The sequence below is a fragment of the Tribolium castaneum genome, chromosome 4 (genome assembly GCF_031307605.1).
Source record: "Tribolium castaneum strain GA2 chromosome 4, icTriCast1.1, whole genome shotgun sequence".
Classification (NCBI taxonomy): domain Eukaryota; kingdom Metazoa; phylum Arthropoda; class Insecta; order Coleoptera; family Tenebrionidae; genus Tribolium; species Tribolium castaneum.
In genome coordinates, this window is record NC_087397.1 from 3045320 (window position 1) to 3064126 (window position 18807).

General features: G+C 37.7%; 1 protein-coding gene across 1 annotated transcript in view; it reads left to right on the plus strand.

The window, feature by feature from the left end:
- LOC662726 (protein O-mannosyl-transferase TMTC1) overlaps positions 1-18807 on the plus strand; it is a 75427-nt gene that overhangs the window by 36192 nt on the left and 20428 nt on the right. The window lies entirely within an intron of this gene.

The window sequence follows — 18807 nt, forward strand, 5'->3', positions numbered from 1 at the left end:
TCAGCGTAATCACCCGTTTACAAATTTATTTCCGAGTTTTATCGAATCGAGAGATTTTCTTGTCGTTTTTAGTCAAATTCCGTGCAGAGTGCAGTAGACAATTCCAGAATTCCGGATTGCGGATTTTGACCTCATTAGCAGTGCGCAGTAGTGAAACAATATCTTTTATGCGAACGTTCGATCAGATAGTTCTATCTACTCACTGATGAAAGCGTAACACCCATAATTTACCATTGCCTATCCGGGCGAAAGATTTAGAGATGGTTATGTTACGATTATATCGCTTTGTTCTACTCTAGAAATGGAAAAATAGCGACGTAACAGAGTCGTTAACTGCGCCTCGCTCATTACTAACAAGCCTCTGTTCTTTACGTAATGCGAGCGCACATTGAACATTTACATATTTCGCGTGACGGACTAGACCACAAACTCGTGTTATTGAAAGTTCAGCTCTGTTTTGTACAAGAAGTTTGATGGAGGGAAGAAAGTCACGTAGCGTTGTTGTGGGTTATACCTGATACGGCTTTGCAAACCATCAACAAAATCAGTTGTGTGGTCATAATCAACGAAATCTATTTTGTTTCGAGGCTCTTTTTCGCTTGTTTTATGTTTTTCCATCAGATTTTCGCACAAATCGATCCGATTATTTCGAGCGGATAAATACGCATTCTTTATTAAAGTTCCTGTTGATTTTGGTGCGAATTAAGCGGACAAGTTCCCAGCTACGGGGTTTTTAATTACGTGGTTTTTGAAAAGTTTATGTTAGTCCACATATTTGTATGATTAAAACATAATTTGTTTCTGTTTTTGTTGAAAGAAATAAAGCATGCCATTTTGTGTTCACTAAGGACGAAACGTTAATTTTCATTTGTACTTTCTGTAACAATTTGGCCGTCTATTGCTAAATTGTTATTTTCATTTTTTGATTGGACATTCTCGGTGCGGTAAATGAAATTTTAAAAATATTTCAATGATGTTATCTTCGCTTCGTGCGGTTGTAAAGCATGCAATTCTTTGAGCCGGGTTAAAATAAATCACCAAAGCTTTTAACAGGCTCTTTCAGAACTCATTAAGCCACCCCGAAGTAAAAAAATTGCAGATAGGAGTAGGCGAAATAAATTTATATAGTCTTTAGTCATACAAAAAGCCCTAACCGAAAATAAGGGAGTACGTAACTCACTTTATTATCTTAATTAAAATTCCGCAGGTACATATTTTACGGGAAAAAAGTTTTTAAAAAAGCGACGTTTCAGGAACGTCTGCTTCGTAACGAATGAAACTAATTACAGTCAAAAATACTTAAACAATTAGGCAGGTCGTTGATGATTTAATTTGCAAGCAGGGCTGACAATATCAGGGCCGAAACTTCGTTAGGATCGATGTTTATGCAATAATTGCCGGCGGAAAATAATAAATTACATTCGGACGTAAAACCGGCCCATGTAAACGCGTAAACTAATTTAGCCGCTTGTAATGGCCTGTATGTGGTCAAAATGTAGTCAAATGAATTATGAAATTCGTTATTCTGCCCACCAAAGTTATCTATTTCTGGTGGCCTTCCTCCGGTAATTACCCGCCTTAATGGCCGGCGTTTCATAATTCCGTGCGAGATAATTTTCAACTTGCAGTCCTTTTCCCCGATTATAATTCAAAATCAATGCTGATACAATGTCTGCAGCACAATGCAACTTGGAACGGCACCAAAAAGCCTTTCAAAAGAATATCCAAGTGCGGCTAATACCGAGCGAATTGCAATTAACCGCTGAATACTGAATATGCTCCAGACGTGACGGAGTTTTTTTAAGGATTTAATTGGACAGAGCAGCGGTCGAACGCTTTTACGCGCGATTTTCTGCTGAGAATTGACCGATTTTTATACGTGCAAAAGCGTCAAAAAGTTACGAGGGCGGTAATGGCACGTTTGCTCGGCATAAAACCCAAATTCACGACCTTAACGCGGTTGAGAGAAGCGATGCAAAAAGCAAATTGCGAAATGATATGATTTTTACCATTCGGCGGAAAACAGGCGCGAGCACGCAACCGAAATGTCTCAAAAATATTTTAGTTTGATGAACTGTTCTAAACATCAATTAAAACCTCGTTACACCACTCGTAAAACTTTTTATTTCGTCCTTTAAATTTCCGCAAGAATAAATTTTATTCCCCATTTTAACAATGGCAGTAATAATAAACTTACAATAAAATAACTCTACTGTTCGGGAAAGATGCCATTCCGCCACATAAAACAACTCGTCATTCAACGGAAATCTAAAAAACTGTTCAAGAGCTCATAACGTCTCCATGAACCGACATCACAATATGTATGGCCAAATTGCGGGAAAGTGCTTTTTACACAAAAGCATGAATTTTAGCGTGAGCGAGAGCAAACAAAATCTGGTCCTGCAGGGGGTGATGAGAGTTGGTCGTCTCAAAGGTAGATAAGAGTATTTTGAAAACAATCTTTTATGGTGGAAGCATTTATTTGAAAAGAAGCAACAGCTCGAAACGTGACAAAACGTGTCGGTATGGCGCGTTCGTGCAACAATCGTGCCAGGAGCAGGCCGGAGTCGCATAGATAGCAGGAATAGCAGGAAGACAATCAAATAAAAAACCGTACCTTATACCAATGAAAGCTAATCCTCCTGCTATAAATAACGGAGTAAATGGACGACGAATCGTCTGTCAGGTCTTTTCATGACGCACAAGGCTAATATTTCAGCATTTGTTGGATACTTAGTCGCCATAAATCACACAACTACTTAAAAATCATATTCGGGAATATTACGCCATGATAGATGCAGTTGTGTGTTGGAATGTCCGATTTGACCGACGTTAAGGCTCCAGGGAGGCTCCAGGTGATCCATCTTGCTTTAAACGAAGAACGCGGAAACGCGGGCAAAGCGCGATTAATTGTACATCAAAAATTGTTCACATGTTGTCATCGATTTATTGTTTTGAATATGAGTCGTTTTATGTCTTCGGTAATAAAACCCCACTCAGAGGAGAATGTATCCAAATCGGCCATTATCGTGAAGGAGTTTGACGGTTTCGCATTACAGATATTCGTTGACAATTGAAAACTCACGTCGAAAAGCACTTTAGTGTTCCATGAAATCGAATGAAACTCTTTTAATAAGCACAAATCTTTGGAGCCGCATTTTTGTGCACTTGTCTGGATTCGATGCAACGCGTGTTGAAGCTTCGCAGGAGCAAAATTAAAAATATGCATTTTTAGCTCGTCAACGTGACCTGAAAGCAATTTCTGCGATTATAAGAATCGCGGCCTGAATGACGTGCTTGGCATAGCCAGTGTTAGGTGGAGCATGAAGCTCATTTGCGTCAATGTAAATCAGAATAAAATATAAGAAGAAAGCTTTTAAAAGTTAAATTAGAGATATGTGCCAGTGTCGTATCGGGGGAAGAGCGTAAAATGGCGAAATTTAAACACACTATTGAAAAGTTCGTAAGTAAATCAATATTTAATTAACGAGGCGGCGTAAATTAACAGAAACGACGGTTAATGAAAACAAAGCCAACTAAATAAGTACAAACAGTGCTCGCATTACTGGAGTATTGATGTAGAAGAACACGGCGTGGATTGTGTTCAAGATGAATTGCTCCGTATTTTGCAGCAATTAAATCCGAAAGCCTGCGCTTTCTTCCTGGAACTATGCGTTTGACAATGCAATAAGCAGACCAGGTGGGCGCGAAACGAGTTTCCGAAGGCTATATTAATGACTCGCTGCCAAAATTAAAATCCCTAATACGGCTTGCGAGAGAAAGTTATTTAAGAAGTCGGAAAGAACTCACGTACACACTTCGAACCCTTCGGAGCGGGCATTCGTTACCCTTTACTTACTCTCAGCTCGACGGATTCTTGTTTATCACTCGTCTGCAGCTTTAAAATATTACATTGTGCGACACGTCGCTTGTCTTTGGATTGGCTGGTTTCGGATCTCGAGATCAAATATCCAGTGATGAACATGACCTGGAGCTAAATGGGAATTAGTCGACTGTTGGCAAGTACGGTTCCATTCCGGCCAATTGGCCGAACGTTAAATGGTGTGGATAGATTTGACCGGATAAACTTACTCTAAGATCGCTAAACAATAAAATATAATACAGCCAATGATTTTCCAATTTAGCACAGATAATGAATGGCAATATTCCATTACCCAGGCGGACCTAGAAAGAGCGGGAATCGCCGAGGGATGAAATCCCGTAATTGAGAATGTTCCATGGGGAGCGTTTGTTCCATTAGTCTTCGACTTTCGAAGTGAAATGCAAAATAAATAAAAAGTACCCACAGGACGAGCCCTAATGAGAAAAAAAATCTTTAAAAACGGGCTGACAGATTTCGATGAAATTAAAAATATGCGGCCGAATCACGCTTTATGCACACATTAAAATGTTTCGATATGTCAGCTTTTAATTAAATTTTAATTCCGATCATATTTTAATAACCGCGGCGTTATTTCATTTCGGTACCGAACATCCACCGTTTTTAAAAATCCGTCAAATTAACAGACTTCGAATAAAAATATTTGGTTTTTCGATAAAATATGTGCTAGTCACCGGAAGAGACGCAAGTGCTGGATTTTAGTTTCGAGCTAATATTCCTCCGCTGCAAATTGTGTAACACTAGTACCAAACCTTATAACCTGTCGTGCAACCTTATTAAATTTTAATCCAGACAAGTTTAATACTAAGTGCCTCTCAACGTCTCATAAATTATTATCACAACATTAAAATTCGAAAAAGGCAGGAAGTCCCTCCGCCATTTTCGCGTTAATCTGTATTTTTCGTTGCGTTTTATTTGTAATCAGTGTCTGTAAACACAGTATTGTACGTGCCTCTCCTCCGATTCAGATTTAATATTCTCTTTCAGCGAGGCATGTCGTGTAAAATACGAAACAAGGCTTGCGGCTTAAATTTCCTCCATCCGTGACATATCCATTGAGCTTTTCGGAATTTATCCTCCAATATTTTTGGGGTTGTTATTTGCTTAGCTGATCGCATTACAGTTGTCGGAAGTGACTTATGCGCAACTCGAATGCAGTCCATGGCCTTATCTGGTACAAAAGCGAGAAGTCAACACTGAATTATTGAATCTACTTCCAGGAGACTAGGCGGATAAAGCTAAATCCCATGTGATTGATACTCTTATGATGTTTATTCAATACGCTCTCACATACCGTCTTTGTTACCGGATGAAATTCATTTACTTTTCCATCAGTCCCCATGAAGCGCTCCCTCATTCATCCGTTCGAGTATCATCCGTTTCCTTAAATCTCCAAACAAACGGCCGCAGATCGATATTACACGTAATAAAAATTTCAACCGGAACGCCGAACATTTTTAATTAAACTGAACTGTTCCTCAAAAGTTTCGCCGTTTTTAAAAATCACTCCGGTGTTCAATAGCTCGAGCTTCAAGTTGCGCCCTGAAAGGAAGACTCGATGCACCTTTCATAAGCACCGTAAATGTATTACATACTGCTACTTACTCTCGTGAATAACAAACTCAAGAGATGAAAAGTATTATATGAGAATACTAATGGAAAGCGGCTTTTCTGCAACATAAAACTCGCTACCCACGACCTCCGTGCAATCAAACGCATTCACCATTTCTAATTTATTTAATACGTAATTCTTGTCGCTCTCTTTTAAATTTTTACAAAATTTCCATCACCATCTTCCATACAATATTCAAAGGGAAATTCCCGGAGTCGGGAAGAAGCGACCATTTCCAGGCCTGACGGTACGATTCAGGGTTGTAATAGAAGCCCAAGGAGTCACTTTGCCGGCTTTATTATTCTTGTATGTATATGCTGGCAAGGTAAATTCGCAAACATTACACAACGTGGGTATTTTCGCATCAAACCTACTGCATTTGCGCTTTTATGCAAAAAACTGATTCAATCCGAGTCAAAGCAGTTCTAATTTAGATGCATCTCAAGCGGTTATCAAGTTCATATACTACTAAACTAATTTAAGCCTCCTCACAGGCCGTAATATCGTAAGCCAGCTCACAGTTGCCTAATTTAATTTAACCACTGTGTGTCTGTTAATCACAAATGAAACCTACGAATTATTTTTTCCGTATTATGGAGGTGGTGCGGAATAAATTCTGATGAGAACGCTTGTTTTAGAACAAATTGCAAGACTTTTAAAAAATGATTAAAACCGGGTTCGTGGGCTAATTTAGTTCGTCATAAAGAAAACAAATAGGCCGGCTTAAAACTAATGAGTGCGGCTTTATCAGAGCGTAACAAATTGTCCCGAATGACAATAAAATAGGCGAAACCGTTCGCCTGCATAAATTCGGCGTAAAGGTGTTAAAATAAAGCTGGGCCTTGGTAAAATAATGGTATTAGGAAAACGGTCATTACTCTTTTTCACATCAACATGGGTTCAGCCGACCACATTACGAATTTATTGGGAGGCTGCTTTTATATATTTATCGGAGTCATCCTCTGGGACTCGTAGCTTGATACAATTGCGACCAATGGATGTTTAAGATAATGTTGTGCATTCAGCAGACACACGAGAAACCTCATCCCTTCAATTGGATTATGCTTTTAGCTTGAACCTCTTCACCAGGAGAAATTTATTCTACAAGAGTTCGGTAATTAAATTACGGCTAACATTCCTAGTCGTAATTCACTTAAGCGATTTCTACTCTTTTATAATAAAATCGTGAAAGACTGGCCGGCGGACATCGATTCCAAATAAAAACAGAAAGCTTCAATAAAATAACTAATAAAATGTTGATGGAGTCGAGAGTAATGTTGCACCAATTTTAGGTAATCCTTTAGTTTTTCCCCGACTTTATGACGCATCAAATCCACTTGATGACTATCAGAACCGAACGTTACATTTGTTCTATTAAAGCGACCGAAATAACTCAATTTATTCCACTACTACATAATTTATCTAAATGAAATTGAACAAACAAATGGCTTTGTACGCTATCGGGCCCATCTACCGAAAGGTGATTAAGATTTTAGAATTCCGAACAATGGAGACAACGCTATATTAACTCGGAAAGTTTTCGGCGCTTTGTCAAATTTCTGATTATTCTAATGTACCAAACCGGGCCGAAAAATCTGACGCAATTAGAGGAAAATAAGAAATCTAAGCGCTTTTATAAAGTTTTTCCAATTAATATTTATCTGCAGGTGCCGCCCGAAGGCAATCCTTTTTTCATGTTCGGAGGATTTCCGGCCTTTTTATTGGCAAGGTAATAATTAAGTGGAGTGCTAAATTAAAGACCCTTTTCGACACGCTCTGTAATTAAAGATTTGCGCCGAGCAGACTTGAAACCTTTTCATTTAATAAAAATAATTCGATCGATTGTCAAGTTCCACTCAGTAATCGATAGAAAATGGTAAACAAACTTGCTGTTGAATTTGGATTCCGTGTGAGCAAAACATGGCATTTCCATTATGTCTGCTTGCGCTCCACGAAAAGGACGCATTTTTGCCGGCTTTGAGTGTCACTGCCTCGCCACTAAAATCAATTACTCTCGATTTAATCAGCATGCGGCGGATAAATTGGCCCGAGCCGAATCCTTTAATTAACAAATTAATTACAAAGTTGCACCATCCACGCACGTAAAGTATTTAAACGCAGGTTGATGCAGTCATTCGTGGCGAAATTTATGTACGTGCGAGTATTAAACGTGCTTCTGGCAAACCGAGAAACATTTACATTTTGCTGTGTAGTTCGAACATTAGCCTTGTGAGCTTTAGGGAGTTGGGAAAAATCTCAAAGCGGTAAATGAGAGTAGCAGACAATCTCGAGAGACGGCAGCGAGCGATTCGTTTACAACTGGACGTTCTGTTACTTTGCAGGCGAATGACTATACATTTGTGTCTTTGAAGGGTTTTCTTTAATCGTTTTTTTCCGGAGACGGAAAGAAAGTCGGCCAACGGGGAGCTAAATGCTTTGACTTAACCGAATAAATTCGCCCCAGAGATCAAAATAAGGCTAAATAATTTATTACCGGGACTTTTTTCGCAAATTGCTAAAAGGGATTGCCTTCTAATCTCGCTAATTCCGGATTTTAGAAGCACGTGCACGATAGAAACGTAAACGGAATTATTAGCATAATGAGGTGATTAAGTGAAAGCTCCAGTGCACATTACTTGATCAAAGCGTTAATTAAGCATGTTTTTACAAAGTTGTATCAATAGGAGATTTTTTTTCAACTCTCCTGAAACGCTTATTTGTACAACCTAGTAACAATATTTGCGATATCATTGCGAGTATGTACTTTGGGTCTAAAATATTGATTATCTTTTGCAAGAACAACATCAACATCGTTGCGCTATTGGAATGTTTGGTTTAGAATGCGTTTGTTAGGTGCACACACCTGGATGTTTATTTTAATATTCGATATTAAGTCCCTGAAGGATAACAAAAATTTTCAGTAACAATTATTTCAGCTCAAAGTTCGCTGTTTCCGTCCTGTGGAGCAGCTTTATCTGATTACACAAGACAATGATTTATTTTTAATACGTGTGTGTACCCAAGCAACGAGCTGTTTTTTGTCATCCAACATATTTCATTTCAGTATCGGTTTAGTAGAGACGTAAAACACAATTCGAAAAACGCCACCGTTAAACTTTCATCCAACAAAAAGTACAATTTATTTCATTCACCTGAAGCAAAACTAAAGCTTCTATTACGTAATTGCACTACACGAAAACATCTACAAAGTTAGTAAACCGTTATAGAAATTAAATTGCGTCTTGAACTCGGAACATCATTAAAGAAGCGCTCGTTCCGTAATGTATGTAACATATAGTTGAGTTATTTTCGCAGCTCGGGCTTTTATTAAGAGAATAAGCCCCAGTTCTCGTCAACGAACCCAATTAACTAACACTTATTTAACCAACATGTGGCGTTTGAAAGCAACCGCAACCAAATAGGATAAAGGCCAGTGACGGGTCTTCCCACTGGGTAAGGGTTTGACGGCCATTTCGTGTTTCACATTTGCGGGAAAACTCTTTAATGTTGTACGGGGCGGCCGCAGCGACCATAATTACAAACCGATTGCCACCAAACGAAAATCCAATCTGAATTTATGACGCGAGCAAAAAATTAATCTGCATGAAAAGCTAATAGAAAAGTTGGATAAGTCGGAGTGATTCACCTGAAACGCAATGCATAACAATAAGTGATTAAAAGGAAGGACTCAAAAATGGTGGATGCGCCGGGTCAAGCCAGACGTGTTCTCATTTTTAAATTATTTCATACGAAGTGGTATTGCACCTAACATAATTCTTGAAAACTGTTATTACCGACTTACTCTCATATCAAAACTATAACTCGCAACTTTCACAATAAATTGCAGCAAAAAATGTTTTTTTAGCTCAATTCGGTACACTCGCCCCTTAATCACTCAAACTTCCTTTGTAGAATTTTTTCCTTGTGATAAAAAAGGCGCAATAAATCAAGCAAGACGAATCGCTACTTTTTAACAACAAATTAAAACTTGTCTGAACGTGTTCTTGCGTTGAAAATTTGCGAAGTTGTTTGAAAGCTCTACAATTAAGAAACGTGTTGAAACTATTATAACTTTTGAGTTAGTCGTGATATTTGTATTGCATCTCCGTTTAATAGTGTACATATTTAACCGAAAGAGTTCTACCACGTCTGAGCGCATATATCACATTTTCAAACATCGCCGTCATCTTTGCCGTGAAATATGGCGCGAAATAAAGCAATTTGCGAAAAGTGTTGATGAAAATTTGTGCGTCTCGCATTAACCGCTGAAAAGTCTGTTATCCATCACGGCGTTAAACATTGATCCATCAAAAAGAGCCGGTTAATGTCTTCAACATATTGAAACAAGCTCGTTATTTCCAACGTCATGAACACAAGGTACACAGCGGTGTTTCACTAAAACACTTCCTTCTTGCGTGACGCCTACATTTATTTCTTCCAGTTTTAAATTAAGTCGTTCGGAGCGCCTCTCACACCAGATATTTGCCTATTACGCAAATAGAGAGCCAGTCAATGTTTTCGCCCATATGGATTGCATGCACGTCGCCCTAATAGCTCCAAGCACGATCGCCACAATTAAGCTGATAATTAAAATGTCGCATTATACCGGCTATTTGAAAATTTGCTTACTCGGAGCGAATAATAATTAGCGCTGTGACCACGGACAAAACAACGCCCCGAGATGAATAAATTCATCGCGGAAGTGAAGCCATTTCGCAAGCTTAATTACGATTTAATCACGATTTTTCGTGTTTATTTTAATCGGATATCTGGAGCTCTCCACTTTTGTTGAAGTAAAATTAAAACGTGCAAAGTCAATACGGATAGATTAACTAATTGGTCCGCCATCGACTGGATACTTGTTTAGGTGTTTTTAAGGAGCTGCCAAGTTCGGTGGAGCAACAGTGTCCATAAATTACATCTGGTGGATGTTTAGTTAGTTTGGCGGATTTTAGTCGAGCCGAGCGACTGTCTCGAACGCTGTAAATGTATCCACTTTATAATGCGCATTTGATTTAATGGAGGGCATATTAGAGTGTCCGGGTCGCTAAGTTGGCGAAACGGCAGGGAAATCTCTCCGTCTCGTTGAACCCATCGCCGTATATTATAAATTGCATCCAACACCTAAGTAAGTTCGGAACTATAGCAAAGTTTCCGTTTATTGTAACCATTATTTGTTAATAAACCGGTAAGTTTTCTGGCAGATTTCCAGCAAGTTCTTCCATGAACTCGGAGTGCGCGCATTATTATTGAAAGTGTAATATGCGCGGGTTTCAAGTTTCCAGTGATATTTTTAATTAAAATTTGCGATAAAAATTTGTCCCGGCCCAGACGTTGCAATCACTTTGAAAAATTGAAAAGTGCTGTTCGTTTTATGGACAAGAAATTGTAGACGAAGGAGAAGCACTCCTCTCGCTGGAAATTAATGCGTGCTGTCGCCTGATGATGGATGCACATAATCAATCAAGAGAGATCAATTTTTAATTATCCGGAACAAGCCGGGAATAACACGAATTGTTACTGTTGTCCTACAACGCCACAAACAAATCAAAAATGCAAACACATAATAATCCTGTAAGCGTCTCCGTGACTGACGTCTTCCAAATTAATTACGCGAACACGTTATTGCTCTTAAAATTGGTTTCGAAACCCATCTCTTAAAACCTCTGACATTTATAAACTTTCATCAAATAAACCATATTAGCACCGAAACTCAGGCATAATTATTGAAAGCTAAACTTCCGCGGGGGCAAAATTACGGTCATTGTTGCTCGATAGTTCAGCTTTTGGCATGTAATCACAAAAGTTCCACGCTTCCGATATTTTTAAGCGGGCCATTCAAATCAAACACCTAAGCAATCTTGTTGTAATCATTGTGCCTGGAATTACAGGCATCACTTTAATTAAATTTGCTTGTTGCCACCATTGCGATTAATATCACCGGCGCGAGGGTGCCAAAAAACGAGATAAACAACGTTTAATTTCACCCGGGTGCACCTATTTTGATAATTTATTTAATAGGGCTCGTTATTATTTTCAGCGCGAGCGCGAGAAATCGACGCAACATTTGAAATTTTCAGTGTTGATAAATACACGTGTCACGAATTGATATTCGGTCCCTTTTAGTAGAACAACGTCGTCAGTTTTGACGCGGTGTTGACATTTTCTGTGGCCGGCCAGTCTGTGACATCGCTTCGCTTTTAAAAAAGCCCAGCCGCAACAATCAATAAAATGTAAATAATTCTCGACGAAAGCTCTTTGAAGTTTCATCGAAACTGCATGTGCACTGTATGCGCAGCCATTGTGCTGTAAATTAAATGATATAAAAGTGTTGAGAGCCCCATTTTTCGAAAATATTTGCGCAATCAACGTAAACGCCTTTTGACATTATCATATTTCCCGTGTAATCCTCCTGGCCTGAATAAAACTTTATGCAGCTTGTGCATCTGCAGTTAAAAAGTAATTTATGCGCGGCAGCAATTTTCGGTTAGATTTACGTTTGAAATGTTCTCCAGGAGCACTTACAAGTTAATAAACTACGTAAAAATGAACTCGGCGTGCACATTTTGGGTTTTAAAAAACTTTGGCCGAAATGGTCTGTTTATATTAGCATCGAGTGTGATAGGAAGGCTGCGCCTGATGCAGGAAAGGGAAAATATGATAAGGATTGCTTTAAACATCTATTACATAGTTTGAGAAATGTCGTATTACGGGCCGTACAAATCCGGCGATTTTTTCGTATTGTTCCTCCACCTGTCCCGATCAATGTGGCCATGTTTCAGAATTCGTATTCTGGCATAACAGTGCTGCGCTCTCTACATTTCAGAAAGCGAATGTAAATCAGTCTGCTTTATATTCGATGCGCTTATATGCACCCGTCAAGAAAATCGCGCTTACATATGTCCCAATCTCGTTATTTTTGTCGCATACTCTTGTTGTCAAGTGGGCATATCTGATAGAAGCTGAATGCACGATACAAGACATGCTCCACAGAGGACGAGAAACAGGAAGCTGCGACAGCATACTAATATTCTCAATCTGACCAAAATCCGATATTCGAGCTGCGCTGACAAAACATCGGCCCGACCCGATTGATTCGAATGCACTCAAGTCCATTTACATCTCAATCTCATTCAAATATTATGTGTGGACGGGCCTTTTCAAACCATTCTTTAATTCACAACCAAAATCGATGAACGACTTGATTAACAAAGTTTCCGTACATTTACAAGATTTGATTGGGTATTGAGCGGGCTTTTGTTCACTTTTACAAAGTTTGTAATAAGAGTTTTACTTTTAAATAACCTTGACTCGCCCAAATTGCGCTCCATATTAATATTTGCCTTTGATCGCGTCATTCATTCCTCTAATTCAGAAATCTATAACCTAATTCTAGTTACGGGGAATTAAAACTTCCCCGGCTTAATCAGATCCAAGCCACGTTAACTCGAACTAGTTCCTCCAACTATCTGCAATTTAATCAAAATTTTGCAAATTTTTGCCGTCATTAGTGCCTCGTTAGATAAGCGTATGAAAACGCGGGCATAAAGTTGGAGCAACTTCCACATATCATTTTCGGGGGCGCGTATAAACAAGAAAGCTCGGTTTTAAGTAAATTGATGCAATTTATTTTTTGCAAAGCTTCCGACGCCTCTGGTAAAAATATTAAAAAGCGAGGCGAACTAAGATAAACTTTTGATACACGAGCCCTACCTTGGCGCGATTTTTTCAAACGCGGTGTTAAATTATATCAGAGTTGAAATTGGGCTTTTTCGTGGCTGCAATATCAGTGCAACTGGCGCCTCCAGATATCGGAAACATATCACACAGGTGGAACTTATAAATATGTAAATCCGCCACTAATTTACATTGATATCCAATATTGATGGGTTTAGAGGAGATCAAGTCGTGTATGTTCGGGCGAGACTGGGGTATTAAACTCGCATCTCGTGGGCCGCTGCGAAATTTTGCTAAAAACTGGGACACTTTACCGCTTATTGTTACAATAAACATGTCGATACAAGCCTCTGGAGTTTACTGACGCCTTCCAAGTTCAACTTATAACGTAATAAACCCATGCGAGCTTCATGCAGAATGAATCCCGGCCAAACTTGGTAATTGAGTTACAGAATATATGTAAGAGTTCCGGTAACTCAGGCGGTTTCAAGCTAACTTAGAATTTCATCGGTGCTTTGTGTATCAGCCGTCTAATGGCTGAATTATTGCCCGTCGTTTGATTAGGCTTGAAATAATCATTTGTTTGGCGTTTTTCGGTTTAAATATGGAAATTAATCGATTTAGTTATTTGGGTCCGGACCGTAATTTCGGTTTTGGCTAAGGTCATATTGGGTGCTTTGTGAGTAACTCGAAGCGACAAAATTTACTAATGGAATATTGTATCACAAAGTCCTTTCACGAATCGCTAATAATTGTCGTCACTAGAACATACATTAAACCATTAATGATCGTAGTAATAATGTCAATAAAGCAACAGTTATGCTACACGGGTATAGAGTTGGGAACTTGTATATATCTTGTAATTATTACATCACATACCTACAGGAAAATCAATAACTTATTTCATGTACCATTATCTATAGAAACTGTTAAATGGCCATTGCTGCGTTTAATAGCCGCTGCGATGAATAGAGCGTTGGCCTCTGCATTTGGTCACTAACTTACATAACTACGTAATAGTCCAAGAGCATACACACAGACGAGTTGAAATGTTTTCATTAAAGAGTTTTAAAAAAGACGCATTAGGTGTAATAATATCCCCGGCGCGGCACATGAGCTGCCAATTAGTTTATCTCTTAATCCCCTTAATGCCACCCGTTGAGAATTTCATAATAAAAAATACCTCATGTTTACGAACGAAATTAGCATACAACCTCTAAATTACAAACATTCAGGTAAATAACATTAGTAACGTTATCTCATGTTTTCAAATAAAATTAAATTTCTCTTTTGGAGTGTGAACGCAATTCGAAATGCCGAAATTATCCACATTAATTACAATGAGTTGTAACGTCAACGCCGGCCGAACAACGAACTTATTAATAATGGAGCGCTGTGAGGCAGCGTCCCTCGGTCTCGTTCCATTCAAAATTAAAAGCTTGTTTGGTGTGTGAGGGTAATCAAATAACCGATGGACAATCTCCTATTTCGTTAGATAATTCATAACTCGCTCCTCATGAAAGAATGTTGGCTGTCATAAGAGCGAATTAGGCCTTGGGGGAATCCTCGAAGATTTCCCCTCGGACGCCATCCTCCTCCATTGAAAGAGACTCCCTTCTATTATGTATACATTTATTAATCAAACTTGCTTTGATTACGCCGCCACCAAGGCATAAACAACACCTACCACCAACGCTAAACAAACCAACAAATATTGTTATTGTTTTACATTCTCGCTAATTAACAGTCGCATGCAGCGCTGTAATTGCACTTTTAAAGTTTCGAAAAGTTAAACGACCTGTTCACAATTAAAAAAGGACTGGCTCGCGCACTAATCACGTTTTGTCGGGGTTGTAAGATTAAAATAAACATGACCTGACGGAATTTAGCCTATCAAAACAGTGTGCATAACCCAGCAACAGACGCGAAAGGCTTAGCTTATCGCAACTAGGGTAGGGCATTTAATGCATATTTGATTAGTACCTTAATAGCCGGATATATCAAAATCGGGTCTATTACGGCTGCTTATAACAAAATTTATAAATAGACAAGGAAAACATTTACGACGGTTGCAAGACTTGTTTATGTCTTCACAAAACAAACAGACGAAAGACATCAGATCTAAAAGCACAGACAATACAATTTACCGTTATTTACAAGACCCGTAGTAATTGACCAGTTAGTCTGCTATCAAGTCTTGTTCGATGTAACTGAAATTGGGTTTTCTGTGCTGATGATAAATTACCAAGAGGTTCAAGTTTTCCATTAATTAACTATTTCTAATTTCATTTAAAACACATTTGACTATTTTATTTCGGGTTGCATTGCAAAATTGAGTAATTAAATTTGTCGGACATGCATTACCCATCCATAATTGATAAGTTTCAAAATGAGAAATTGAAAAAGGATTGGCGTTGTCAAGCTTTCATTTATCAAATCTGGGCACAAAAACTAAAGTAAAATATTGTGTTCGGAACGAATTTTTCATTAAACACTCCCAACTCTAGATAGAAAGTAACAATGAATTAGGGGTAAAATCTTCTATTTAAATTTTACCAGAATACGAGTATGAAAAGCCAAAAGCTGTAATAATCTTATTCTGTATTTTCCAATTTTTATCACTGTCAAGATATACAATTATTTCCATTTTCTTTTTAATAAAAATTATTGTTTTGTTTAAACATGCTTTTATTATCAGTTTATTAATTAACAACTCCTTAATATATCTGGTTTTATATAAATTTTTTACCACAACATGCTCGCAGCTTTCACAGTAACAAAACGAATGATGGTTGATAACAACTTTCTTATTGATTATTTACTTGCATTATTCTACTATTCTCGGAAACCATTAGTTTCTGTAATTCTATAGCAAGTTCTAAATACAAAATCAAAGACAGAGTCGCGATCACAAAGTAGTTAAAATTATAAATAATAACTTAATAAGAGAGCAAACAAGTTAAAAATATTAGGTTCATTTATCTTTTTATAGTTAACATTTGTTGTTCATCAGTTATTAATTTAATTGTGTGCTATTATTACACAGGTCATATTCGACTCTAATTTCTTGATTAGATTAGAATTTGAGAGGAAAGCTTTGGCTAAAATCTAGTTAATGGTTTGAAATCCGAAAAAACGAACAATGCGTATTGAAAGTGTGTAAGGCACCTTCGGGGTTAGTTCAGATTGCTGTGTTGTAATATTAATGCAGTTTAGTCACGGAATCAGGATATGTATATTTGTGTCGCTCGGCTTGAATCCCTCGGCTTGCTCTGTGCAGACATATGAATATAAATCTTGTATTCAACGGAATTTTAATTTGTGAAATACTGAGGAACAGGAAACATTCGTAAACTGTCTTGTCTGTATTCAGATTATACGTTATCCTGTTTATAAACGGTTTGAGTGAATTATGGTAAGTTTATTTACAAATATCATAATTTTGCAAGGACATTAATCTTGATGTCGCCTGTTTGGTGCCTGCATAAATTGAAAGGTAAGGAAGAGGTGAATGGCAGCTGACACGGATTTGCATAAACGAGCGCCGGCAAATGGATGAAGCAGCACTTATTTTAAAATAAACAAGTTGAGAGGTGCATTAAAGTTTGCTCTACACATACACTGCTGAACATTCATCTATTTTTACTCAAACACTCTATTGGAAATTTCGGAAACAATAAAAACACATTTGGTGGATGCGCCGGGAAACTAAAAAGCACTGCTATTAATTATGCCTAGTATTGAATTTTGTAAATGTGTCTGTGAAGTAATTTTAATTCACTTTACATCTGAAGCGTTCATTAAACTTAGCTCAAACAAAGAAATTAATTACCGGGCCGTCTTTAAAACTCGGAATATGTAAACTGGGAAATCATAAATTTAAATCGCGGTATCTATTAAAAAAACACCCGTCTCTCGTATCACATATTCTTTTTTATGGTAATGCAACCTCGATGTGTTTCATTTGGCATTCCGTTTGGTTCAAAGCTCGAAACTTTCGAGCCAAAGCAAATATCAGAGATGTCCTGAAAGTATTATAAATTGTTTTCTAATATAAAACAAACATTTTCTTTAATGTACTGTTTTATGCCAAAAGTTTAGGAGAAATGTGTTAAGCACACAGTTTGGCAAAAGTTGGTCGTGATTTATGAAACACTCTTCTTTATGCTTTCACTGAAATGTGATAACTTAAATAAAACATACTTTAACTTCGCTTTGCACATAAATTTTATTTAGACGTTTGCTTACAACCACTTAAAATCGTATATTTTTGCCCGACTTTGGACAAATGCACCTGCACGGCTCCGCTTAATTTTGTTTAAGCCGCGTTTTTTGCTTGGGGAGAAGCGAAATTTGTGTTGGGAGTGAGGGTTAACTACATTTGTTTGCCATAATGCTGTACATTCAGCCTTTTACGTAGTTTTGGGGTTTATAACCACATTAGCAAGTTGTAATGTGCACTCCGTGATGTTTCAGAGTGGAGACTTCTTAAATATAAATAATGTGCCAACTTTTTATATAAAACAATTACGGTCTTATCTCCACTGCTGTTCAAATTACGCCCGATTTAGGTCTGTAATTTCACTCCCGAATTTATTTTTTTCGGTTCTTTGTCTCGGGATGATTCTATCACTTGTGTTGAAGTGTTGGCGTGTCGTTACAGTTATCGACGGCGAACACGCAAGGTCGAGCTTCTCACACTCACAATGAAAATATTGTTCGCAAAGCGCTAAGAACAGAATTAACATTATTTACGGCACAAGAGCGTTGTTTTCAACGAGAAAATATAAATCAAATTCGCCTCGAGTTGCACATAACTCTGAATAAATTCAGTTACGTTTTTAAACGAAAAGGAGAAAATAAAGTTTGGTTAATTCGTGGCTGAAAGAACAATTTTCTTAAATAGTTCGTATTCGTTGAGTGCCTTTGTCCCTAAATAAAGTTTATGTCGAGCCATTTATTTCGCAAAGGAAGCGTTTTTACGGGCCCGAGCAAGTGACCTCAGTGGTTTTCACAGATCCACAGCTTTAAAAAATCTAAAATATGCACTCGGGGTATTCTGTCGAGTAGTTTACTAAACTTTTATGAACGCCATTCGATTCCGTTCCAGTTCCGACGCTATTTATGGCTCTAAACAGTGGCTTTTGTTTGCAACAACTTTCAGTCAAATCCTCAGAGATCTAAAATGAATAAATTGTTATTTGAGCGATTTTAATATTTTTTGCGTCATTTATCCTCGATGGCTCTATAAAAGTTATTTATTACGAGAGGCCACTGTTTCAGGCCGGAGAGACTCCAAATAACCGATTTTAATTCAATTATATTCAAATTAAAAATATCTGCCTAGTGTTAGCTAATTAACCCTTCAGCTCCATTCCGACTTCCGCGAAAGGGAAAATTATCACAATATTTTAACTTATGATCCAATTAAATTCGGTTTTTTCTTTCTAATTAAGCCCACAATTTTTTGTGTTGCTGTTGCGATAAAAAACTGATATTTCGGAACACTTTTTAATTATATTCTAATGATTATAATTTTTGTAATGGAACATAAACATTGTTTTATCACTTGTATAAATATTGACGTTTCGCTTAAATTATATTATTTGTTTATTTG